This window comes from Dendropsophus ebraccatus, chromosome 12 (genome assembly GCF_027789765.1).
Source record: "Dendropsophus ebraccatus isolate aDenEbr1 chromosome 12, aDenEbr1.pat, whole genome shotgun sequence".
In the NCBI taxonomy this organism is placed as follows: domain Eukaryota; kingdom Metazoa; phylum Chordata; class Amphibia; order Anura; family Hylidae; genus Dendropsophus; species Dendropsophus ebraccatus.
The window spans coordinates 27,823,384-27,850,673 of NC_091465.1; the positions used below are offsets into that span (position 1 = coordinate 27,823,384).

A 27,290-nucleotide genomic window follows, 5' to 3' on the forward strand; every position below is an offset into this window, starting at 1 on the left:
AAGAACCATCAAAAATTTCTGATGTTTACTTGTGACTAATCAAATAAAAAATAATGACAAGTAACCTATGTTTAGTCTATTAAAGCCAATGACACACGGAGGGCACACCATGGTATACATCGGGATATCTTTTTGATGACTGCCTATACACAGCATGGATTAATAACTGCCAATCAGCAGCTGGTGGGCGGAGTTTTGTACTTCTTATGAATATCCAGGACTACAGAGCTCATGCACATAATGGGGAGGACTACTTATTGTCCATGTTATTCAGGAGGATATCTCCGGATCAATGTAAGTGATATATCATTCTGTTCAGCTTCTCTGTCACTATGTGATGCTACCCTTAAATAGGAAAGCATAATCCTACTGACAGAATCTCTTTAAATTTTGTAAGAGCCCTATTGGAATTGGAAGTTAAGCTGTGACTGGTTGCTATGGGCAACAAAAATATTGTATATTGTAGACAGTCATAAATCTCCCTAACACTTAACCTTATTAAAGTATATTATGGCTATTATAGTAGTTAATGGAGACTAGATTATACTCTCTACACCCTTGCACAGTACTACATCAGCTCCGAGAAGAGTCAGTGAGAGTCTTTGCTTGGCAGATCCCTGTGATCCGCCTGCAATCTCCGCTATGATGACAGCGGTGTCAGCGTGCGTGGTGTATGGCGGCGACGGGCCTCTACACCTGTTGCTAGATGATATATGTGGCTTTTATAGCATTGTTTGATTTCTGAGTGTTAGTAATTATAACCAGCCTGTAAAATCACTACTATATTCATCTCCATAGTAACGCTAAGCAGGAAGCAGACATCCTCAAAATATAGACAACCTATTTATTGTTGGCAATAGACAAAGCAATCCCTAACCACTTAGTGGTGACAACCGTGTACGGTCTCACCGAGAGTATTTAACTGTATATATCAGGAGAAGAAATATTGTTTTTATAATATCTAACTGCAACTGGCAAGTATTTAAAAATAAATCAAAAAGTTTATACTTGTTACCATGCATGTTATTTATCTGCCTACTCAACTAGCCTGCTTTTATGTTCTTCTTTTTCATTCTCTGTTCCATTATTTTGGATGTGCATGATACATATGGCATTCAGGTGCCCCACGCCGCCTATGCTGATCCATCCCACACATAAATATATTATAGAATGAGCTGGATGCTCCGTTATAACCATAAAGGATGCTCATATATATTACTTGGTGAGTCCGTTCTGCCAGCTTTCAGTGGTATACACAATTTTCCCAACAGTATAGCATATAATGTTATTGAGTCCTATTAAAATAGAATATACTAGTGGAAACCTCATTGATGACTTAGTTTGGTCCATTGAAATGAATGACACCCGCTTTTCTCCGCCACAGTATAGGTCAGAATCCTGTTCTTAGTGGGATGCTGATGGATCGGCGATGGAAACCATTAGAGTAAGTACTATCTACAAGAGTAAGTGACTGGAGCAAAAGAGAGAGCAGAGGTTACCCCAAAATGCAAAGATTAACTAGCTAATTGTGGGGGTCTAACTACTGGGACTCCCACTGATACGAAGAACAGAGAAAAATTGTGCCCTGAATGTATGCAGTAACTATGTGTATAGGCTGCCAGGGAATCATTTACTCCTAATAGGGTTTCCAGCACTGATGTTATCTTCCATTTTTGGGCTAAGTGGGGATCCCAGTGGTTATCCCCTTGATCCCTAACTTTGCAGTGCTAATGAGCCTAAAGGTCCCCATAAACTTTATATTTTTGTCGGCCATACCCACCACTTGTAGCAGGTTCGGCTGTCAGTGCAAGGTGTATGGGCTCTCCCAACAGTCCACCATCAGAGGATTTCAGTGGAGATAACAGTTGAACATTATGCAAAATCAAAGCCCAGCCCCATTTACAGGGTTAAAGTGTCACTGTTGTTATAACTTAAAATCTAAATCAACAGTAGATGCGATATAAAGCAAATTTGCAATTTACATTCATTATTTATTTTATTTTTTTCTGTTAACATAGAAAACATGACATAGAAACATAGAAGATTGTTGGCAGAAAAAGACCACTGGGTCCATCTAGTCTGCCCTTTTAGTATTTTTTTTCTTATTATCTTAGGATAGATGTATGTTTATCCCAGGTGTGTTTAAATTCTGTTATTGTAGATTTACCAACCACATCTGCTGAAATTTGGTCCAGGTATCTACTACTCTTTCAGTAAAATAATATTTTCTCACATTGCTTCTGATCTTTCCCCCAACTAACCTCTCACTGTGTCCTCTTGTTCTTGAGCTCAGTTTTTAACTAAAAACACTCCCCTCTTGAACCTTATTTAGTCCTTTAACATACTTAAAGGTTTCAATCATGTCTACCCTTTCCCTTCTTTCCTCCAGACTATACAGATTCAAATCCTTAAGGAGGATGTACTACCAAACAGCTTATATTGAAATATACATACCACCGTGTAGGCGCTGTAGTGTATAACCCAGTGATGCGGAGCTTTTTTCAATCCGTCCCGGTTGCCGTTAAAACCGCCGATAAAGTAATATGCTAATGACCTGTGCTCAAGCACAGGAGGCTGACCCTGCTCCGGTTATTCACATCCCTCTCCTCCCCCTCCATGACGTGCCAGCTTCTCCTCATGCTGGCACGCCTCCTATTCTAATGCTGAAACGCCTCCTATGCTATTTCCCGGCCTCCTGCTGCACAGCCCCACCTCCTAATCTCTTCTGCCGGCCGCGGCATCTCTTCTGCTCGTCCGCAGCGTCATCACGTGATCAGCGCCGGGATCACGAGCGCCGTCAGCAGGAGGTCGGGAAATAGCATAGGAGGTGTTTCAGCATTAGAATAGTAGGCGAGCAGCATGAGGAGAAGCTGGCACGTCACGGAGGGGGGAGGAGAGGGATGTGAATAACCGGAGCAGGGTCAGCCTCCTATGCTTGAGCACAGGTCATTAGCATATTACTTTATCAGCGGTTTTAGCGGCAACCGGGCAACGGGTTCAAAAAAGCTCCGCATCACTGGGTTATACATTACAGCGCCTACACGATGGTATGTATATTTCAATATAAGCTGTTTGGTGGTACATCCTCTTTAAGTCTTTCCTGATATGGTTTATGCCTCACACCCTCCACCATTTTTGTAGCCCGTCTTTGGACCTGTTATGTTTTATCAATGTCCTTTTTTAGATGAGGTCTCCAGAACTGGACACAGTATTCCAGATGTGGCCTCACCAGAGCTCTATACAGCGGGATCACAATCTCCCGCTTCCTACTGGTTATACCTCTAGCTATACACCCCAGTATACGATTTCCTTTCCCCACCGCCTGGTTGCACTGGTGACTCATTTTAAGGCTGTCAGAAATCACTACCCCTAAATCCTTTTCTTCTGAAGTCTTTTCCAACACAGTACTGCCGGTGTGATGCTCGGATAGAGGATTCCTCCTCCCCGAGTGCATTATTTTACATTTGGAAACGTTGAACTTCAATTTCCACTGTTTGGACCACTTATCTAGCAAAGCTAAATCATTTTCCATATTACTGACACCTTCAGGTATATCAACCCTATTGCACACTTTTGTGTCATCAGCAAACAGACAAACAAGAGAAAACTTCCTGTTTTTGACTCTTTTTTTTTTCCAAAAACAAAAACTGTCAGAAAACAGGAAGTCCTGTGTATCCCAGGCCATCTGAGCACTCACGGAGAAAGCAGTCATGTGATTGATGGATACATTAAGCCGTGACTCTCTGTACTCGTGTTTAGTCTATTTTTTTCAACCAGCACAAGTCAGAAAATCTGCCTTCTGGAGACTGGGCCTGGATTTCTGGTAAGTTCAGTTTTTTTCTACAGCATGACAACAACAAAAAAATAATGAATGTATATTGCAAACTTGCTTCATTTCACATCTACTGATGATTTACATTTTGAAAGTTGAAACGGCAATGACACTTTAAGCTGCAGCTCTCTAGCAGTCGAGAACACAGGAACGTTTAGCCATGTCAAATGTTCCTGTTGATGGGGAGGCTTGGGGGAGGACAGGAGAGATAACGATTATTTGGCCGGCAGGTATTGAAGGTGTATGGCCACCTTAAGCCAAGCCTATGTCGCCCCTCATTGAAGAGCCTTTCTATGGAGCCCATCTTCAATGAGGATGTGACAGCAGGGAGAAACAACATTTACTCTTCTCACTGCTGGTGGTCTAACCATTGGTGGGGTGTCTCACTCAGATCTTACCAATGAAAACTTTTGATAATGTCTCTATAACAAAACAAAAGTTTCCTGATATGAAAATTCCACGTCAACATAAAAAAGTAACAATGTAAAAAAAAAAAAAAGTTAAGTACACTATAATAAATATTATATGAAATACGTTTTTAACATTGATGTATAAAATAAAATTTTGAATATTATGGCCAACTGAGTAGATACAGTTATCGTAAACTAATGTTGACCCTGACAAACACATTGAAAAGCTTAGAGAGTCCCAAATTAATCTCCACATGTTAGTGTCCCCCTGGGATATTACCAGTTGAAAAAACAAAGGGAAACTTTATAAATTTACATTTCTATGTATTTTCCCCTTTCAGAACTTTAAGAGCAATATTCCCCTCATTAGCACACCCTTCCGCCCACATAATTAGTGCTTGACCTATATGGCTGTAACCTCAGCATGGGACCCATAAGTCATACCACAGAAAATTATAGAGTGATACAGGCTGTAATCACATGGGGGATCTAACTTCAGAAATACTCCGCTGAAAAATGTATCCATTATGGTGAGATACAGTATTCACGGCCATGTCATCATTTGCAGAAATAATGTGGAGTTTATTGGTCTCCAACTGATCCTCTGACATCACCGACACATTTCCCATGGAAGAAACGCCAGGCTGGAAAAATGCTTAAATGTATTAAAGAGGTCATTTAGTTGGTTTCTTAAAACCCAGGTCTGTGGAAATTATTTTAGGTGGTTTAATGAGTTCTGGCAAATGGGTCGAATTTTTCTTACTTTATTTTTTTTTGTACAAAAAAGGAAAATGATGAAAGTGTTTTTAGTGAGCTAATTTATTTCACAGATGTTTACATATAATATATATATATATATATATATATATATATATATATATATATATATATATAGTACCTTGGTTTAAGAATAACTTGGATTGAGAGCGTTTTAATCTACACACACACACACACACACATATATATATATATATATACAGTGGTACCTTGGTTTAAGAGTAACTTGGTTTAAGAGCATTTTGGTTTAAGAGCTCACAGTTTTTTAAAAATTGTGACTTGGTCTAGGAGCATTGCTTTGGTTTAAGAGCTCCCTGTACTGGGTGGGAGGAGGAGCGGAGGAGGGGCATGGTCTGCATAGCGGGGTCTACAGCACTGTACTCTGACCCAGGAAGTCTCCCTCACCTTCCAAATCATAGCATATCCACTTCAGGCTGGGGCTTACATCAGGGGACAGGACTGTGGAGGTAATCTCTTCATAGCTGTAACCCCTCTCTCCCTGGACAGAGAATACTGCATGTATGTGCCCACATCTGCCCTGCTCATTCCCTCATGCTCCCTGCAGTCTCTGTCAGACCTTGTGTTTCCCATCCTCTCCATTCCTGTACAGTAACATATAATATCACATATTCTGCTGTTTCTGAATATTTCATTTGTTTTACATGTTATTCAGAATAATAAATCATTATATTTGGGGTGTGGAACCAATTGTCTGCATATCAGTGATTTATTATGGGAAAATTTGCTTTGGTTTAAGAGTGGATTTAGATTACAAGCACGGTCCCGGAACGAATTATGCTCGTAATCCAAGGCACCACTGTATATATATATATATAGTGCTTTAGTGTATATATTATTACTTTCAAAAGGAATTTGCTAAATTATTCATCATTTTTTTTAATGCTTTTATTAGGTGAGAGGTTCCAATTAAAGGAGAAGTCCGGAGAAAATGTTTATTAAAGTATTGTATTGCCCCCCAAAAGTTATACAAATCACCAATATACACTTATTATGGGGAATGCTTATGAAGTGCTTTTCCCCCTGCACTTACTACTGCATCAAGAAGACAAGGAGTTTTGTCCTACGACTGAGATTTGTCCTACGGTAAGTGTTGAAATGTTTAAAAGTTTTGCAAAAGTTTGTGTTAGTGTAGCGTGTTAGTGTAGCCATTGATGTTCACAAACCGTCGAGATGAAGGGCGTTTTTATTGGACAGCCGGCATTTAACTGCAAATAGTGGCCAGTGTTATAACTATAACGGCTGTTGTGATAAAATATCGGTCATTATTTTTCTTTAAATGATGTCCATCCAGTAAAAACATCTGTCATCTTGACGGTGTGTGAACATAGTCTTATACTAATTAATCGTATGAAATTAATCATTTCTTTTAAATCAACTGGTTTCAGAAAGTTATGTAGATTAGTCATTTACTTCAATTTAAAAATCTCACGTTTTTCCATACTTTTCAGCTGCTGTACAGTATGTCCTGCAGGAAATGTTGTTTTCTTTTCAGTCACACACACTGCTCTCTGCTGACACCTCTGTCCATGTCAGGAACTGTCCAGAGCAGCAACAAATCCCCATAGAAAACCTCTCCTGCTCTGGACAGTTCATGTCTCGGACAGAGATGTCAGCAGAGAGCACTCTATTAGACTGGGAAAAAAACATTATTTCCTGCAGGACATACAGCAGCTGATAAGTATGGGAAGACTTAAGATTTTTAAACAGAAGTAAATTACAAATCTATATAACTTTTTAAAACCAGTTGATTTGAAATAAAAAGATACATATAAGTTAGCATACATTACATAATGATCATTTTATTTTTATTTTGTCCATTTAGTTTTGCAGGATCTAAAAGTGTAGCTAAACAAAAATGTTCTATGAACAGGACCAATTATGCAGTTCTCTGTTACGTGTTAATGTAGCTCTTCTACGCTGGGACCTTCTACGCTGCTCACCACCTGCAGAATACTGCCTGCATTTTTTAAATCTTATTCTTGACAGTGACTAATGGATACTCTCAACCAATTTCCTTACAACTGAAGAAATGTAAAGCTCCAAAGTATAAGGATTGCTCTACCTTGGAGCTACATATGTACCATGTAATAGCTGACATTATACTGTAGATGGATTGACCAACAATCAGCCTGGGTGGGATGATCTTATTCTTCTTTTTTTTTTTTTTTTGTTGTCTCTGTTTAATAAATGGTTAACTATTCATTTAATACTCCAAAAATGTGAATTATAGGGTAAGTAACAAGTTTCCACAGCTCTACTTCACAGTTTAGTAAGTGTAACCTTATGCAGCTCAAAGACATAGGGGGGACATTTATCAAACTGGTGTAAAGTGAAACTGGCTCAGTTGCCCCTAGCAACCAATCAGATTCCACTTTTCATTCCTTACAGACTCTTTGAAAAATGAAAGGTGGAATCTGATTGGTTGCTAGGGGCAACTGAGACAATTCTACTTTACACCAGTTTGATAAATCTCCCCCTATGACTTTTGCCATTAAGACATTTCTATTATAAGCCAACGTTACCTTTTTTACATCTATACTAGCTATGCTGTGGGATCGGAGCAGAGTGCTAGCCTTCATTCCCCACACACATCACTCAGATGCCCATGACCCACTTGTTAGTTTACCAGTTGTCCTTCGGAGCACTTTTTGTAGGTAGTAATGTGGTACGGAGGAGGATGATAGGTGGGGTAATGGTCCCTCAGAAAAAGTGGCATGAGTGGATTTTTGCCTGGCTTATCCTGACCAGCCTTGGTCCTTACCATAAATCTTACAACCAATCATACACCTGATACCAGTTCATGCTGAAGAAACATCTTCTAAGGTCCTTAATCCGTATCTAAGAGGGACAGAAGGAGAAGTACAACTACTAGACACCTCGAAGGCCTCCAGCTGGAGCCACTACTACGTGATTTCCATACCATGAACTTTATTGCCCTACACCTTGCAATGGTTCATTGTATCACAATGCAAGTCTTTAAGGTTGTCTTTCTGACCACGGGGAGCCAACCCATGAAGGTCCCTTTATAAAAGAGTATTTAGAATGTATTGGAAAAAATCCAATCAGAATCCTCCCTAGAGACTCTCCAAACTTTCTTTTAACCTACTGTACAATAATACCTTTTCGTATATGCTAAAGAGAAAATCTGTGCTATCTAAAAGCCTATGGGGGCCATTTATGAAGCTTACGGCAGGATGTACGCCAGGGAGAAAGCGCAGATTGGCCCTTTGTAGATTTGGTACACCAGACGCAGGGTCCAGTGCGCCTCTTGGTGAATCTGGATGGGGAAAGGAGGCGGGGCCTAATATAAGACCGATGTACGAGAACCCCCAGTCTTGATAAATTCCCCCCCCCCCCCCCTCCATATGTTGTATCTAGTTAGACAGAGATGTAAAGCCATTCTTATCAGTTCACAATTGGGTCTGGTCATTATTATTTGCGCCACAATTACAGGTGTTTCACACCTTCACGCTGACATTACAATTACCAGGGTCATAGACCTCCATTGCCAAAGACTATGTGAGCCCTACGAAAGAGCCTAGGGTTCAGTTATTGTCTAGCTACGAACTACAAATACCAGCATTCCCTCACTGCAATATTTGTGACAATATTAATCATTTTTTTTTATTTATCTAGGACTATAAGGCAATAGGGCATCATTAAAAAAAAAAAAAAAACATTTAATTTTTACTTTAATATGAACATTGACTTCTAAATCCTATCACTAGTAACCTAAACTCCTCACAAACTTCTTGAGTAAAATCTTGCATCAACAAATAACAAAAATGAACTGCGCCCCCTGGTGGTCAAATCTTTCAACGATTCCCCTCACAATTCACAAATTTTATTGCCAAAGCAAAGCGTTTTCTTTTAACTATTAACACTCTACATAGAAGTAAATTAACCCATCAACTGCTAGTTGGACAAGATCCATGATGCACTGCAGTCCCGTCCCTCGGTTTAAACGGCAGGTCACGTATGGAGCCCTCCAATGTGTACTTAATTAAGGTTGACAACTGGCTCCAGACCAAATATGCAGCCTTAGCCCACAGTCTGCAAATGAAATGGGAATTTCAAGGGCATAAATTAGAAGCTTGAAGCAAACACTCTAAATGGGGTTTTGTGTGATATATTTAGAACTGAAGATTATCAAAAACAAAAATATCATTCACATATTTTATTTCGAAATTCAAGGTTGATATTAAAAAAAAAATTGTGGGCATGAGTATTTGCAATGTTCCATACACATAGCTATTGATAGCGCTTTGTGTAAAGTCAGACGTGAACCTGGAGTTTGTATATACAAAAGAAGCTTTTTTCTTTAGGTTTGAAAGCAAATAAATATATATGTGCACATTCAAATAATAAACATATATGTGCTCAGCTAAATATTAAACTTATGTGTTCACAAAGCTAGGGCTACATGGTGTCTTTGTCCACCTTTGTCATTTTCTTTCATTTTCTTCTATATTCGGTCAAGACCACTACCAGGGTCTGGCAAAACATCTTAGGTTCCAGCTAGAGAAGAGCGAACCTCGAGCATGCTCGAGTCCATCTGAACCCGATCGTTCGGCATTTGATTAGCGGTGGCTGCTGAACTTGGATAAAGCTCTGAGGTTGTCTGGAAAACATGGATACAGCCAATGACTATATCCATGATTTCCACATAGCCTTAGGGCTTTATCCAACTTCAGCAGCCACCGCTAATCAAATGCCGAACGATCGGGTTCGGATGGACTCAAGCATGCTCGAGGTTCGCTCATCTCTAGTTCCAGCATATCCTTAATTTTTCAAGTGGTAAAAAATTCCCCCCTTAGTAAGTAGATATATCTCCATTAGGTATTCCAGTAGTTAGGTAGCTTCCTGTATTAGGTAAATAAGTGACCCCAGTAGTTAGATGGATTCTTCCAGTAGGTAGAGAGCTACTCCTAGACGGTCAGCAAGTATACCTAATATGTGTATAGGTGATAGCTGTCTTCTGGTAGATAGGAGCCCCCAGTAGGTAGATGGGTCCCTCAAGTAGGTAGGGAGCTACCCCTAATAGGTAAGCAAGTGTCCCTAGTATGTGTATAGATGATATCTGTCTTCTGGTAGATAGGAGCCCCCAGTAGGTAGATGGGTCCTTCAAGCAGGTAGGGAGCTACCCCTGGTAGGTAAGCAAGTGTCCCTAGTATGTGTATAGGTGATAGCTGTAGGTAAGCAACTGTCCCTAGTATGTGTACAAGTGATAGCTGTCTTCTGGTAGATAGTAGCCCCCAATAGGTAGATGGGTTCCTCCAGCAGGTAGGGAGCTACCCCCGGTAGATAGGCAAGTGTCCCTAGTATGTGTATAGGTGATAGCTGTCTTCTGGTAGATAGGGGCCCCTAGTAGGTAGATGGGTCCCTCAAGCAGGTAGGGAGCTACCCCTGGTAGGTAAGCAAGTGTCCCTAGTATGTGTATAGGTGATAGCTGTAGGTAAGCAACTGTCCCTAGTATGTGTATAGGTGATAGCTGTCTTCTGGTAGATAGTAGCCCCCAATAGGTAGATGGGTTCCTCCAGCAGGTAGGGAGCTACCCCCGGTAGATAGGCAAGTGTCCCTAGTATGTGTATAGGTGATAGCTGTCTTCTGGTAGATAGGGGCCCCTAGTAGGTAGATGGGTCCCTCATGCAGGTAGGGAGATACCCCTAGTAGGTAGGTGTAGTGTCCCAAAGCAGGTGTGCCACTCTGTCAGGTAACTTGTTATATGTCTTTATGCTGCAGGCTGAAGGAGGCTTTCTCTATTGCTGACACTACGTGTCTCACTTACCTTATTTACTGTACAGCTGAAGATGTCATAAGGGTTATCTATACACTTGTTTTGGTTTATTGTAGGCCAATCCTTGGGCCTGGGACCACACACACCAAAAACATATTACATGACCAGGCCTTATTTCTTCCAGACATTTTCCCACCAATTGTAGTTTAGTCCTGTCCACCACTATAAAGCCCCTTGTTAGGTGGGGTCTTCTAGTCTACAGTAGGAGAGAAAGAAGTTCTAACTAGTTGGTGTTTCTCAAGTGTTATGCAGTGCTAAAGCCTAAAGGTGAGGTAACTACTCTCAGGTTACCTTATCTACGTCAGGGGTGACAAATCCTTGTACTAGTCAGGACATTCCTGAAAGTTACAGGTTCGTCTGCAGTGGAGCAAAGAGCAGATAAAGCTGAAGTATTCTGTTGATCTTCACTCTCGGGAACCTTGAGTAGCTAGCTACACCCAGTTGTACAAGCCCGGACTCATGCTTCCAGGACTGGCACTCAGTGATCTTTTCTGGCAGGAGGCAGTATCCTATTCTAAATCAGGAGTAGGAGTTTCTACTATCCAGATTTGTCCACAAGCCAGAGCCAGACAGAGTATTGCTACTAATAGTCCAACTACACCTTAACCTATTAGGTCAAGCCAAAGTACACTGAAGTTGTCTCAAACACACATATACCTCAAGTACCCAGCCTAAGTGTTGTGTTGTCCATCAGGAGAAAGGACTGTTGATATATTTTTGCACCCTACTGCCAAAGCACTATTTTTTTTATTGCATTGAAGATTTGGTCAGTAAACTGTTAACTGCACTCTGTTGTTACTTAGCTATACACCTACACCTGTCCTACACGTTCAAAATCGTGTGTCAGTATACCTGGGGGTGGGCATACCTCTCCTGGCCACCGTGACAAGTGCCTAGTCGGTAACCCAGCATCTAGCCCACTGATAATTCCAGTTAGGTGTCCATTTGTGGATAGGTGCCCCACAGGCTAGGTTCACACAACGTTTAACAGTGTCCGTTGCATAGCAACGGACGCTGTTAAAAAGCTGGCCGCACTCAGCCCGTTCCTGCAGGCGATACCTCAGTATCGGCTGCAGGCACGTTCTTTTTTCACAATTGATTTGCAGGCATTGGCGGCTGTGGCTGCAAATTAATTAGCCATTCACTCCAATGCAATGTGCGGCCGCGCTGCACATTGCGTTGTGTGAACAGCTGATGTTCCCAGACGCTGTTCAGTGAACAGCGTTGGGAAATAATTGACAGGCACATTATTCTAACGCCCGTTCTAAAGATCAGGCTTTAGAATAACGATGTGAGAACACAGCAGGCGGCATTACATTGACTTCAATGCAATGCCGCCCCTGCAGTAAAGAACAGACGCTGAGGCAATTGCAATCAGCGTCCGTTATTTGCTTAAAAAGAACGTTGTGTGAACATAGCCACACTATGTAGTTAAAAGTTGTAAATGAGTAAAGGTCACTCATTCAACGACTGCTGCCTTTCTCACTGACACTAGGCACAGGACTTTTGTTGGTCCAGCACTTACTAGCAGTGAGCATTGACCGGGTTGGGATGAATAGCATAGTGGTAATTGTGCAACACTAAGACTGTGAACGGCACTAGGGACACAGAGGCACTGCAGTGGAGCAGCAGTAAAAAAAAGAAAAGAAAATAACATTGTTTTTCCTCATTAACTTATTAACAATGCCCCCCTCCTTGTACCTGTACCAGGTGGTGACCTCAGTCATTACTTACCCTTCTATAACCTTCGGTCACCGACCTGCAAAAAGTAGTTTACACTTACTGTTTAGAGCTTTCCATACTCTCTTTGTCAGTGTTGTGTATCTATCTACTATTTCAAGTTTATATATATATATATATATATATATATATATATATATATATATATGATCAAAAATGTATAAAATAAATAATTATATGTATCGGTAATTCAGCAATTAAAAAAAAACTGATGTCTTTTCTACAATCATGAATGCGAAGGGGCAAAGCAGGACGTCTATAAAAGCTACATGATTTCCATTAATGATGATGACCTTACATGTCCACTTCTCGAAGAGTAGCTAACTTGTCTGGGTGGCTACAAAAATAGCTAATGGTGTACGAATGTCAGCTTCTCTTTTCTACGAAAATAGTCGTATGCTCCGAGAGAGAGATAGGACTATTGACGAAGTAAAATCCCTTTGGTGCCAAATAAACACACTATTGGTGTCCCACTTAAAGTAAACAGAACATGTTTTCTCGGCATGTTTACCTTCCCTATAAAACATTCGGCCACCACTACATAGAAAGAACGATTAACTGTATGAATGCTGGTGACCCGATGTACCCCCACAGCCATACTGACATGTCATAGCCAGTATCAGCAAATAATGGAGTGAAAAACATAATGAATAACTAGAAATAGAATCATAAATATATAAAATCTTTTTATGAAAGAGCAAATATGGAATTATGAAATTATGGGTCACAGCTGTAGACAAGTGTTATGTGTAATGAACTCACCTCAGTCATTGTACGTATCCCCGTCGCATGTGCCGCCTGCTCTGAATTTAAAGCGACAGTGCGTCCCTAATTGGTTATGTGCACCTAACACCTCCCTATGAATTCCAGACCTGCCCTGACCTTAGTGTTGGAGCCTCTGCATGCTTCCTAGCGTGTTTTCCCAGCTCTCCCATGAATTCTGCCCATGGTTTCTGCCATCAGTGTTTCCACCCTGTGTTTGACGCTCATGGTACCAGCTGTCATCCTGCCCGGCCTACATGTCACTAGCTGCACCTTGCCTGCCTCCGCTAGCAAGCGACTTGGGAGTCGCCTGCCGCAGCAGGTCCGTCCCACCTTGCAGTGGGCACTGGTGGTTCAGTGAATCCAAGACTCCTGTCATTACACATCTAACCTGCTGACATGTACTTATAGCGCACAGGGCACTGAGGATGAAGGTAAGTGTCGTGCCTTCATCCTCTGTGCTGTTTTCATGTACTTTGTAGTTGAATCCAAAGGCGACTTGGTGCATTTGCATGTGCTCTGCATAATGTCACTCCAGCACTCATCACTGAAGAGTGTCTAATGAATATTCATTAGACGGGGTGGACTGGCTGGGGCAGAAAGGTGCACTAAGAGTGGTAGTCTTGCCCTTTAGCACCAAACCGCCTAATTAGCATATGAATTGGACTGCAAAGTACCTGGAAAAGGCACTGAGGATTAGGGTAAGAAATTTACCTTCATTCTCAGCACCCCATGGACTATAGAGACACATCAGCAGTTTAAATGCTTCAAACCTTTTAAGGCCATATTAGACGGCCTGACACACATTCCAAATTATCTGCTATATCAGCGCTTGTTTACCAAGCCTATTACATGGCTCGATAATCCTGCGACCAAGACTGCACAGACATCGCCATTGATGTCCATGCAGCCCTTGCTTTAATTAGCCATTTAATTTGTTAAGTTTTTGCTTGTTTGTCGCCTGATCACTGTCTCTATTACACAGGGAGATATCCGCCTGATAATTGCACATAATTGGTCTGTGTAAGTCGAAGTCTTAGCTTTTATAACTTGGCAGGCTTAGACAGTGTTGTTCTGGCACACCACAGGACCAGAGAATCCTCCGGTGGGCCCCCAGCTTTAGAACCTGCACAAACACTGACTGACATGTTGGTTCTCACTGGTTCTTTACTGGTGGGCCCCCAGGATAATTTCCTCTGGTGGGCCCCAGATACCCCGGTCCGACACTAGACTTAGATTCGCCTGCTTAAATAGGTAAGCGAGCATTGATCTACTACATGGATCTATTACACTGATCTATTACAATGTCCATACAACCCATGCCTTAATGAGCTGTCGGCTTTTCATCAGCTATTAACAGGAAGGTGCGTGGCCGGCGGCCAATGATTTTTTAACACGTTGAAAGACAACTATCAGTCGACAAGCGAATATTTTGCTTACTCATCAGCTGATCACTGGGCAGATATGTATGTATGATAGTATAGCTACCATAGGATATATATATATATATATATATATATATATAGGACAGTGCTAGTGCCCAGTAAATATATAATGACTCCCCCACCATTTACTGCCACACAGCAATGCCCTATTTGCACTTCAAAATATTAAAGGTGTTAACCACGAAAATTTATACTTAGCCATGCCGCGGAGGACATGTGAGTAATTTATACAGACCTGTCCCACTTCGCGGCCTGTTCCTGGGCTACCTGCTCTGTGCCACTGTTTATACTGAGCGGCCATTTCTTCTGGGGGCGGTTCATAATCAGATGTTATGAAAACACTAAAAGCAGTGTTTTCTTTTTAAAGATTTTTTAAAAAGAAGTTAATTACAAATCTACCTATGGTCCTTCCATAGCACTAATCCCCTATATACCCCCAAAATGTAATAGTACCTCCTAAAGTAATAATACCACTTTGTCGCCTTCATTAAAGAAAAACCCTCTAAAATTAATTCTCCACAGTTATAGTAACGCCACACAGTCATCATTTTTTGTTTGTGATCCCCCTTGTGTTTTCCTCAAAATAGTACTACCCTCATGTGCCTCCAAATCTCATAAAACCTAATCCCCCCATTCTCACTTGGAGTGGATCAAATCTGTGCACTGACCTACACTTGGCCTGTGGGCCTACTATAGTGAGATGTAGGACAAGGAGCACATGGATGATTCTGGTACTCACGTGGACATGCCCGATGCTAGTTACAAGACTCGCCTTTTCCGAGCCATTACTATTAAGGTCTTCAGAACACTCTCAGTCCTGTAAATGTTCTTTTTACTTGTATATACAACCATAGTATAATGGTGTAATGGTTCTCTCCTGACACAGATTGCTTAACCTACTTGACTTAGGTGCATGTTGCTGGTAGAAGAGGGTCAATGACTTTTTTTTCTCCTTATTTTTCTCAAGCACTCTCGTAAGTCCACACATTTTCTTTACTACCCAGCACCATGAATGTTGAAAATCTGGCATTGGTGTTATAGGCCATTTTATAGCAAAGCTACAATATCCTGTGTTCTTGAATTGGTGGCTGTGTCAGGTGTTGCTGCTAGTAATTCATCCATCATGGTTTCATTGCCTTGTAATTCGTTCGCCTAAGTGTTTGTTTCACTAGCAAACAGCCCTTAAGCTACAATCTAATTTGACCTGGTAAAGACATAACAACTCTCAGATTGGCGAGCTAAGCATTGTGAGATGGTGTTTTTCCACCATAAAATTTGTTTATATTAGTACACAGAGGTAAAGAAAGGGGGTTGTTATGGGGACGTACATAGCAGGAAAACCCATTAAACTCCGGAGCCTTAGCCCTGTTTCTTTACTAAAGATATTAGTGTAATGTGAGTCTGACCGAAGACCGCCATATAGGTTGGTAAATGGGAGTTCTGATGAATTCTTAGGAGAACTTGGTGTGTAATTATAATCAGATGGAAGTATAAGATAAGATATAAAATATAATTTCTTAAAGTTTTTGTAAGATGCATTGTTACCCACTAGACCGAGTTTTCTGTTGCTCAGAAAACAGTAGTCAAATCACTCAAAAAATCTAAAGATATTCCTGTAGCCCGGGTCTCTGCCCTGTATAAAGAGCACACTTACATTTATAAAATCCTCTATGTAAATGAGCCCCAAATAGTCATGCGAGTGCCTTCCTTATGGCAAATAGTCACAGTCACCGCAGTGATCGCTGTAATCACGCGTGATTAAGGCTATGTTCACACTACGTATATTTCAGTCAGTATTGTTGTCCTCATATTGCAACCAAAATCAGGAGTGGATTAAAAACACAGAAAGGATCTGTCCACACAATGTTGAAATTGAGTGGATGGCCGCCATATAACAGTAAATAACGGCCATTATTTCAATATAACAGCCGTTGTTCTAAAATAACAGCAAATATTTGCCATTAAATGGCGGCCATCCACTCAATTTCAACATTGTGTGAACAGAGCCTTTCTGTGTTTTTAATCCACTGCTTGTTTTGGTTGCAATACTGACTGAAATATACTGACTGAAATATACGTAGTGTGAACGCAGCCTTAAAGTGCTGTACTCTCCATGATAGTGCTGTACTCTTCACATCATCGAGAAGTTGGTAGTGCTTCAACATCTTCCTCGGTGGCGCGAAGACCTGCCTCTCGGTTTAGATTACAGAGCTTTGCATCACTCCCAGAGGGAAGATGTCTAGATGACTAGTTGGGCCTCATTTACATTTTTGAGTGATTGGTTACCTTTAAGTTATGGTTACCTTTAAGTTATAGCCAATCACAGGCCATGTGCTGTCCCATCCCAGTCCACCTGTGATTGACTGAGCGGACTGCCACTTCTGAGACAAGAGTGACAGCCCGATCAACCAATCACAGGCTGTTAGGACGGGAGCCTATAATTGGCTGAGCAGTCTGTCACTCTTGTCTCAGAAGTGGCAGTCCGCTCAGTCAATCACAGGCTGACTGGGATGGGACAGCACCATGGCCTGTGATAGCTATAGGAGTGACAGCCCGCTCAGCCAATCACAGGCCACGGTGCGCTCCCATCCTAATCAGCCTAAGATTGGCTAAGCAGGCTGTCACACCTGAGAGAAGATTGACAGCCCAATCAGTCAATCAAAAGCTGATTAGGATAGCAGAGCATCGCCGCCTGTGATTGGCTGAGTGGGCCTTTACTATAGAAGACACAGGACCAGGGAAGAAGGACTCCGAGGGAGCGTGGACATGTAAGTATAAGGAGCGGCCTTTAGAAACTGCTGAAACTTTCAGTTGTTTAGCTGTATTAATGCGATTTGTTACGAACTCGAACTTTACATTAAAGTTTGTCGAACCTGCTGAACTGAACTTTTGAAAAGTTGGCTCATCTCCAGTCGATACACATCACTTTGCTTTCCCCGTGACATTACACTGCACTCAAGCAAGGACCACAAGCTCAGTGGCAGAACTCCGCCATAGCTATCCATGACATCATCTTCTGGAACACAGGGGCAGGGGCTGGGGGGGTTCCTTTTAGGGCTGACTGGTTAACATCTAAAGTTTCCCCTCACTGATGGGGGAAGTGGACATATTTTGCTAATCTTTAGGCGGAATTTAATGGACATGTTTTTTTTTCACCATATCACTGATGTTCCAATAGTTCCGTGGATTGGCTGAGCAGTCATTTCCTCATACAAAAATGGGGACCAGCAAGTGGTAGTCAACAGGGCTCATGCATGACGGCATAACGGCTTATCGCTATGTTCTTACTACGGGAAAGGAAAGTCATTTAACGGCAAAAGAAAATGGATTTTTGGTCTATATGGAAAGATCTTTTTTGGAAGATTTTGTTATGTAAGTTACAATTATAGAAAACACAATGCAAGTAAATTAATACACAAAAGCAGTCATCTGCACACAATGATCATGACTTAGCCCTGCTCGTCTATATATTGGGAGGAACGGGGAGCAGAAGCCTTTAGCCATCTTCTGCTTCCTGGACATCCCCTTTAATGTGCCCACTTCACTTTATTTAATTAGTTTAGTTTAAATTGATTAAATTGTGTTTACTTGCTTTTTATGACTATTTTTAATACTTTATATTCATCATGCCATGTTTATAACATTACATTTAGAAGGGAACCAATTAGCACGATTGTGCTAATAGGTCTCTCTGCCTGTCAATCATCCCCGCACTGCGCTCTGACAGGCAGAGAGCTGTGAGTAGTCACGGGTGCCTCCCCCTACATGACTAGTTGTTGCCCCTCGCCCGGCCTTGCACCCCGCAGTAAAGCCCTTTTTTTTTACCTGGTATAAGGTTTCCCCAGCAGACGTTGCTCATTTGCTAGGGGAGCTGCATCCTAGATCTTTAGGATTCAGCTAGGAGCCATATCAGCACAATTGTGCTGATTGGCTCTCTTTAAGGGTGGTATTACATGCAACGATTTTTCGGTGATTAACGATAAACGATCTCAAACAACCAAAATGGCAAACAATCTTAAATCGTTCCCCCTATTACACAGGACCATGAACGTTACTTACGGTTGTTCTTGTGCTCATCCTTTCCCGGCTGATAGACCAGGGAACAACCGAACGACGTGTTATTACACCGAACGATGTTTGAACGATTTGTGAATGATCAACGATGAAAATAGGTCCAGATTCTATCAAACGATCAATGATTTCTCGTTGGTCGTTTAATTGTTGCCTGCTATTACATGAAATGATTATCGTTTAAATCTGAACGATCTAACGATTTTTCAAATGATAATCATCCCGTGTGGCCTTAATAGTCCGGACATTTTCGCATGCGGTGATATCAAACATATTCATGTTTTTTGTTTACCCTTTTTATTTAAAATATATGAAGGGGGGGGGGATTTTTAAAATTATGGAATAGATCTATTTATATTTTTAAACTTTTTAAACTATTTAAACATTTTTGCTGCTTGCATATGCAGTCACTCAATGTCTCATACAGATCAATATTGTACTTATTTACTGCATTGATCTATTAGGTCAGTTGTCTACTGGTACAGCCAGCCGACATAGCAGGGGCCTCTGGATGTCATGACAATACATCAGCTTGACACAATAGAGGGGGGCTGATCTGAACCCCTGCACCCCTAATGAGGTACTGTAAGGGCCCTATTCCACTGGACGATTATCGTTCGCATAATCGTTAACGATTAACGATCTCAAGTGACCGCTATTGCAAAAGACTTGAAAATGTTCACTAATTCCCATGGAACGATAATCGTTACTTATGATCGTATTTGCGATCGTGTTTCTCCGCTACTGCGTTCGTATCTACTGCAAACGACCGAACAATGTCTTATTCAATGCCAACGTTTTGCGAATGAGCAACGATAAAAATAGGTCCAGGTCTTATAAAGCGATCAACGATTTCTCGTTCGGTCGTTAATCGTTAACTGCATTTCAACCGAACGATTATCGTTTAGATTCGAACGATTTAACCATAATCTGAATGATAATCGTCCGGTGGAATAGGGCCCTAACGCCATTTTGGAAAGAGGCAGCTAAATTGTGAAATACACAGAACGAGGATCACTCTGGTGGCTCCCAGCTGCTGAAATTTTTGGAGCAGACTCTAGTCTAGAGACCTCTCAATACCCACTTTTTGGCCCCATTTTTAGGTAAGGGGTTAAAGAACCTCTAGGACCAGCTAATATAATGACATCTAATCTAATATTATTTTAGGTTTCATGGATTGATTGCAATGTGATTGAAGAAGAACATGACAGTTCTGTTCCAGACTACAAATATCAGCATCTCCACACAGCATTTCACCATATAGGACAGAGGGGGGGGGGGGAATCAACCAAGAACGTCAATTTTCTCGTGAAAAGGGCAGAAATGACTCATCAAACTCAATTCATTATGCAGGGCTGGCTGCAAACAGCTTTAGAAAAAAAAAAGTTTGACAAGACTTGCTACATAATAGCTAAAAATACCAGTTGCTATCATAACACAAAATTAAGAATATATTCTAAATTTAAGATATAAAGAATATCTTATCGCTCACAGCCACAAAGATAACTTGTCAGTTCCATGATGCCGGGATAAAATAGACACTTCTGCCACCTGTTCAGAACAGTCACAGTGAGGCACAATTACATCTAGATGATCGTATGGATGGGTTTTAGAACAATAGTTGACAATAAACTTTTCTGTACAGTCTATGCAGCCGCCTGAAGACATGCACAAGAGTTAAAGGTTTTTCCATGAAGGACAATTACTGTTTAAGGAGAGGCCGGCTGGCTTAAAAGCTACATTTAAATTAAAAAAACAATACTCACCTCTCTAATTTTCCACTGCTGCTGTTCCTGCACTCCTTGCCTGATTCATTCTAAGCATCAGAAATGCCCACTTAACTAGTTAGTAATCGATACTTTGACCCCTCATCTAGTTATTTAACTTGTGACATTTTCTTCTGTGTGAAGGACACAAGGTAAGCATTAAGGTGGGTGGTGTGGTTCAGTCAATTGTGCTTTTTTTTTTTTTAATTAGTCTACTTAAATATTTATCCTACAGGATAACTACTTTAAAGTGATATTGTCACCCTCCTCTCCATATGAGGAGTTCTCAGCACCATTTTTAAGCTTATATTCTAGACATGTCATATCTTACTGTATGAAGAATTTCCACTCAAAAATGCATGTTATATTGGTGGACTGTGCTATCTGGGTAGGGCTTCACAGCCCTCGTGCCCCACCTCCCCGCATACATTGCCGCCATGGGCCCTGCCCCTCCATAACGTCATACTCCCTTTGTGGAATCATCAAAATGAGATGACCTGGAGGCCTAGGCCCCAATCCTCTGCAATGTCATCAGAACTGGCCAGATCAGAAGGAGCTGAAGGAAAATTTCCATGCATGTGGGCTAACCACCACACATGTCATTCTTCTTCCCATTAAGATGATGACCTGGCAGGACAAACTGTTCAGAATCTGGAGAAGAACGACATGTACCACATTCTCCTTCTCATCTGGACAGTTCTGATGGCATCACAGAGGAACGGGGCCTATGGTGATAATGTAGACAGGGAGATGGGGCACTAGGGTTGTGAAGCCCTACCCAGATGGCACTGTCCACCAACGATAATATGGATTTTGGAGAGACCACCAAGAAATCCTCTATAAAGTAAGATATGATATGTCCAGATTATAAGCTTAAGAAGGGTGCTGAGAACTCATATGGAAAGGGGGGAAATATCACTTAAATGATGTGTTTACACCTACAGGATCTGCAGCAGATTTTCTGCAGCAGATTTCATTTAAATAACTGAACACAGCATCAAATCTGCTGCAGACCCTGTAGGTGTGAACGCACCCTAACACAAAATGTCCCCATTCGTACTTATTTGTGAACTGCATGTCATTAGGGGGGGTATTCCCATTCCACAGGATAGAGAATTTGTATCTGTTTGTTGGGGGTCCGACTGCTGGGACCACCACTGATCCTCAGAACAGGGAGATTGGAACAGCAGTTTAGGCCCTCAATTAAGTGCTGCCTCCTTCAACACTGCTGTCTTAGGCACTGGCCTCAAGTGCCTAGGGGCAAATATGGGCCTATATAGTGTCTTGCTGGGAGTAGCAACCTGAGGATGGTGTGCGGGAAGTTTTCCAAGGAAAAATTATTCATGGCTTTCCTACAGAAGAGGCCATTAGTAACTGAATGCACCCAGATGTAGACAATATCGGGAAGCCAAAAAAAAAATTGTCTCAGTACATTGTGTAGTCATGGTACCAGGTTACTGCAGTGCAGTAAAGTAAATAGAAGTTGAAATGCACCAATGTGCTGCCATCAGCTCCAATACATTGTTTAAATCCAGGTGGCACTGCTATGCCGATCAACTGATCTACATGGATGCCAGTTGTCAGTTATCCTGAAAGTAGGCCATCAATATACTTTGAGGTAGAAGAACTCACACTTCTTTATACTCCACTGTAGGGTTTACTCTAGAAACAACAATAGCATGTCAATGAGTCTGCTTCTCCAGTAAGTTTTGGAACATTCTAGAGCTGGGGTACTCAACAACTTTTAGTGAAGGTCCACTTACTGGGGTCTATTGTCAGGTAACGGTCCGAGCTAAACATCAGTAGTAAACGTGTTGTTTTGTTAACTTTTCACAAACATTGTTGATCTATTTACATACAGAATTGATGCTTATAAGTAGAGATGATCGAACAGGGCCCAGGTTCAGGTTCATACGAACCTGAACCATCGGCATTTGACTCCCGCTGACTTCCCGTTCTATGAGGAAGGTGGAGATAGCCCGAGTACCGCCTGAAAAACAGGGATATCTGTATCTCTGTTTTCAAGGCGGTACTGTATTATGTCTGCTTATTAGTGGGAAAACTGGCATTTTTTCTCTCACCAGCCCTTACTCCCCCTGTGCGCTCCCCCAGTAGTATATAACCCTGTGTGTTCTCCCCCAGTAGTATATAGCCCCCCTGTGCTCCCCCTCCCATATAGCATATAACATTTAAAAAAAAAACACTTAATGATTGTGGAAACCATATCATGGAAGAAAGAAATTTAATGTATCTAGGAGATATTATCCAGATATATTCACTCACATTATCTTTTGATTAATAATTAAACTGAAGGCAAAATATCCTCTGATTGTCTCATCTAAACAGATCTGGAACCTGTGTCCGGACCAGATAGGGGCACTGGATGTCTGGAATCAAAATATCTGAATAATCTGTTTATTTGTAGTTAGACTGCGAACAGCCCAGTGTAGTGCACTTCCTTCTGATATCAGGACATTTGGCACTGACAATTGTATTTAGATGAATGATAATGACATGTCCTTATCCTATAACTGTATCAATAGAGCATTCTCAGAAAAAAATATGATTTTAGGAAACATTAATCCAGAATTTTCAAGAGACAGATAACATGAATAAAGTAAATGACATACTGGTATGTACATAGGAGGAGAAGATCAATATATAGGTTTATGGGAAAGATTCAGTTAAATTTCTTGCTGATACATTTTAAGGCTGGGTTCACACATTGTAAGACACCAGCCGTTCTGTGACTGCAGTACCGGTCGGATGATCTTCATTTGTGCTGAATTGGGATGCAGGCGCATTCGTGTGCACCCGCATCTGAATTCACCCTAACACACAATGAAAAGTGCGGCAGAAGCCACACTTTCCATTGTGTGAATTGACAGTTCTGTGTAGCGGCTATTCAATGAATAGCGGCCGCACAAAACTGACATGTCAGTTTTCGCTGCGGCCACTAGCGATAGAGCCACTTTGTGTATACACTCCGGCCGGGATCCCATTGACTGTAGTGCAATGTGAATTTTCTTTTAACCGCTGCCGTTATTGCAAATTGGCAACAAAGCCCATGATTAATAGAAAATTTACATTGTGTGAACTTGTGTGAACTGAAAAAGTGTTGAACCTGTAGGCACCATACTATAGAGCAGGAGGAGCTGAGCAGATCAATATATAGGCTTATGGGAAAACTTTCAGAACAACATGTCATTTATGGATCTGAAACTCTGTATTTTCTATCCTTAGGTGTCTGGTGGGCGGTCCTAATGAGTGGCTGGTATGCATACTTAGGCTGTCAGTCACTGTTTATTGGGCCCCCAAGCCTGAATGAGCAGAGGTTCAACTCAATAAATGATACATTGTACTGAATGTTTTCCCATAAAACTAAATATATATATATATATCAATCAAATATAAATTTATATATCAAAAATAAATATCAATCTGATTAGTTCTTTCAGCTAACACACTGCCTGCAGATTGGACTGCATTTTCAGTGTGATGGTGTCCCTTTAAAGGGAATCTGTCAGCACCTTTTCTGGTTCTGAGGTGCTGACAGTGTAATGAAGGTGTGCGTGTTACCTTTCTTTTGTGATAGGTGCTGTACTTTGTCCCCAATCTGTGCTGCAACTTTCTATGCAAGTGTCAAAGAGGAGTAGTGGTGACGCCTGTGCGGTGTGCACGCTCCTGCAGATGGATTCGCGCATGCGCCATAGTGTGTTGGAGCGGCACAGGTGCGCTGAGGGCTGAGGCCTATGAACTCAGTTGTTTAGCTCCTACGCACTACAGCGCATGCGCAAATCCGTCTGGGTGAGAGTGCACACCACACAGATCCAGGGCGCACACGTGAACTGGCAAGGGCGTGCACGGTCCTTGCCATCAACAGCGCATGCACAGCTAAAGATGACGTCACCAGAAGGCCGGAGGACTGGCGCAATGAATAGGGGTGAGGCGTGCCAAAGTGCGTCACGATCGCACCACCACTACTCCTCTTTGACACTTGCATAGAAAGTTGCAGCACAGATTGGGGACAAAGTACAGCACCGATCCCAAAAAGAAAGGTAACACACACACTAAGAAACACACCTTCATTACACTGTCAGCACCTCAGAACCAGAACAGGTGCTGACAGATTCCCTTTAAGAATATAATCAGCATAGAAACTGGAATCTATTTAGAATTTGAAAATAGGATTCACATGGGAGGGGCAAATATACTTATAATATATGTCTTTAGCAATTTTAGAAAATAATAATAATAATAATAATATTATTATTATTATTACTATTCAGAAATAATAAATAAATAAAATAATTCATCCTACTTAACAGTGAATGTACTTTAAGAGAGACTGTCTGGAAGGGACTGATGCTTTGTGGCTGTGTGTAGGTTCTCTATGAACACATTATCGGTGTAGGCTCTCAGACCTCAATACATTTATATTTCCGTAGATACAATTCTCAAGGCTGTTAACATTACGAGAATCTGTTGTTTGCATTCTTGCGTTCTTGTCTCTAGCATGACATCCTGTTATTAGCTGTCCAGTCATTATAATGAAAAGCACAGACAGAAGGAAAAAGACGTCTTCTTACTTGCAATTATTAACAGGGCTCGGATATTGTTGGGGGGGGGGGGGGGGTTGTGTTCTCGGTAAGTAACAGCACTCCTGTTTACCATGTTCCATCCCAGTCTTGCTCTCTATCAGTGCTAGCCATGAGTGCCCCCCCCCCCCACTCCTCCATCTCCCTGATAGCAAGATGCTTGGCTATAAATCTCTTGTTTATACAGATATCAATGTTCCTGGATCAAATAAGAGGACAGATTTTTCCCTACGTACTCCTTTCATATTATGTTCTGAATGCTCGTTGACAATATAGTGAACAATGTGGCAGGTGGGTGTGGAGGAGGAAGAGAAAACAGTTTGCAAGGGGGTGTTAAAGTATGGAATATCCACATGCAAATCAGTAAGGAAGGACTGGATGTTGGGCCAGTTATACAAGCTAGCTATCATGTCAAGAATATATATATATATATATATATATATAGTTGGTATCATTGTAGGCAGACTGTATTCATTCACACATCCAGATGGGTTGCAGGTTCGTCATCATAGGTACTTATGTATTCTTCTGCCTTCACAAAGTAACTATATAGTGTTCACCATTTTCAGCCGCATTCTGGTTCAGGGCTTGAATTGAATACTATGCTAGGAGTAGGGCTCATGCCCGAAACATGCCAGAGTTGTCTGATTCATTTTTTTTCTGTATTGCATGAATGACAATGTTTAATGCCTTTTTTAATAAAGCCTTTTGGAATTTTATCTGGGACAGTGCAGACAAAGCCAGAAGAAGAAGAAGAAGAAGACGAAGAGAGCATCCTCCCTGCAGTAGAAGAGAGCACTTACCCTTTCCATTTCTTCATTATTCCTGGAAGTGGATAACTTGGAGACAACACCTGTAATCCCTTCATTGCGTGGCTGAACCTATGCCTGAGGAGTCAGAAACATGACTGAATGTTTGTCGATCAGATATGTCAGATAGAGTCTTACCTATCGTTTCTAAGGCTCCTCTTATAGTCCATCCATAATTGGTATGGTACTGCCTAAACAATGGCACCCATGCACTATTGCATATGTAGGCGATGCACAGTTGGGTCACATAATAATGACCTCTGACTCGGATGCTGACAGCTCTTGAGCTGGCTTGATGGGTATATAGATGACTCATCCATGTGAAGGGTGCTCTTTAAAGGAGAAGTCAGGCGAAAATTTTTACTAAAGTATTGTATTGCCCCCCAAGAGTTATACAAATCACCAATATACACTTATTACAGGAAATGCTTATAAAGTGCTTTTTTCCCTGCACTTACTACTGCATCAAGGCTTCACTCCCTGGATAAAATGGTGATGTCATGACCCGACTTCCAGACAGGGCTGGCGTCAGCACAGGGCTTACCCCGGCAAGTGCCGAGGCCCCCATCATCTCCAGGGGCCCAGAGAGATAGAGGGGGGCCAATGTTCTGATGTTCAGCCCCCTCACTGTAGTGCTGGGTGAGGGGCTGAACATCAGAGCACAGAGAAGGAGCAGGACCTGTGAGTGTCCTGCTAAGAGAGGGATGAAGGACCTGATCAAATGACCTGCAGGTCCTCAATACTACAGTGTGGAGATCGGCCCAACAGAGAAGAAGAGGGAGAAGACTGAGCTGTAAGTGCTGTGTGTGTCAGTCAGTAATGTGTGTGTGTGTGTGTGTGTGTATAATGTGTGTCATTTAATAATGTGTGTGTCAGTTAGTAATTTGTGTGTGTGTCATTAAGTAATGTGTATGTCATTGGAGAGGATGATGGCAGGGGGACACTGAGGGCACACAGGGCACTAGAGGAACATTGAGCATCATTCTGTCATCATCCTCTCCAGCAGCCACATCCTGCACACCTCTGGGATTCGGGTGTGACATCACCATGTTATCCAGGAAGTGACATCACCATGTTATCCAGGAAGTAAAGCCTTGATGCAGTAGTAGGTGCAGGGAAAAAGCACTTTAAAAGCATTTAACATAATAAGTGTATAATGGTGATTTGTATAACTTTTGGGGGGGGCAATACAATACTTTAAGAAATTTTTTTTTTTTTTTTTTTTTTTTTGCTTGACTTCACCTTTAACTGATTTCTGTGTG

The 27,290-nt window shown here is 41.5% G+C and overlaps 1 long non-coding RNA gene across 2 annotated transcripts; it reads left to right on the top strand.

Moving 5' to 3' along the window:
• Positions 1 to 1,383: 1,383 nt before the first annotated feature.
• LOC138769885 (uncharacterized) lies at positions 1,384 to 26,155 on the top strand. Of its 2 annotated transcripts, none has more exons than XR_011359343.1 (3): positions 1,384 to 1,444; positions 5,933 to 6,123; positions 25,949 to 26,155. It is a non-coding gene; the product is annotated as an uncharacterized lncRNA (long non-coding RNA). The 2 variants fall into 2 exon arrangements; XR_011359342.1 differs by lacking the exon at positions 25,949 to 26,155 and adding an exon at positions 6,863 to 7,169.
• The last annotated feature ends 1,135 nt before the right edge of the window (positions 26,156 to 27,290 follow it).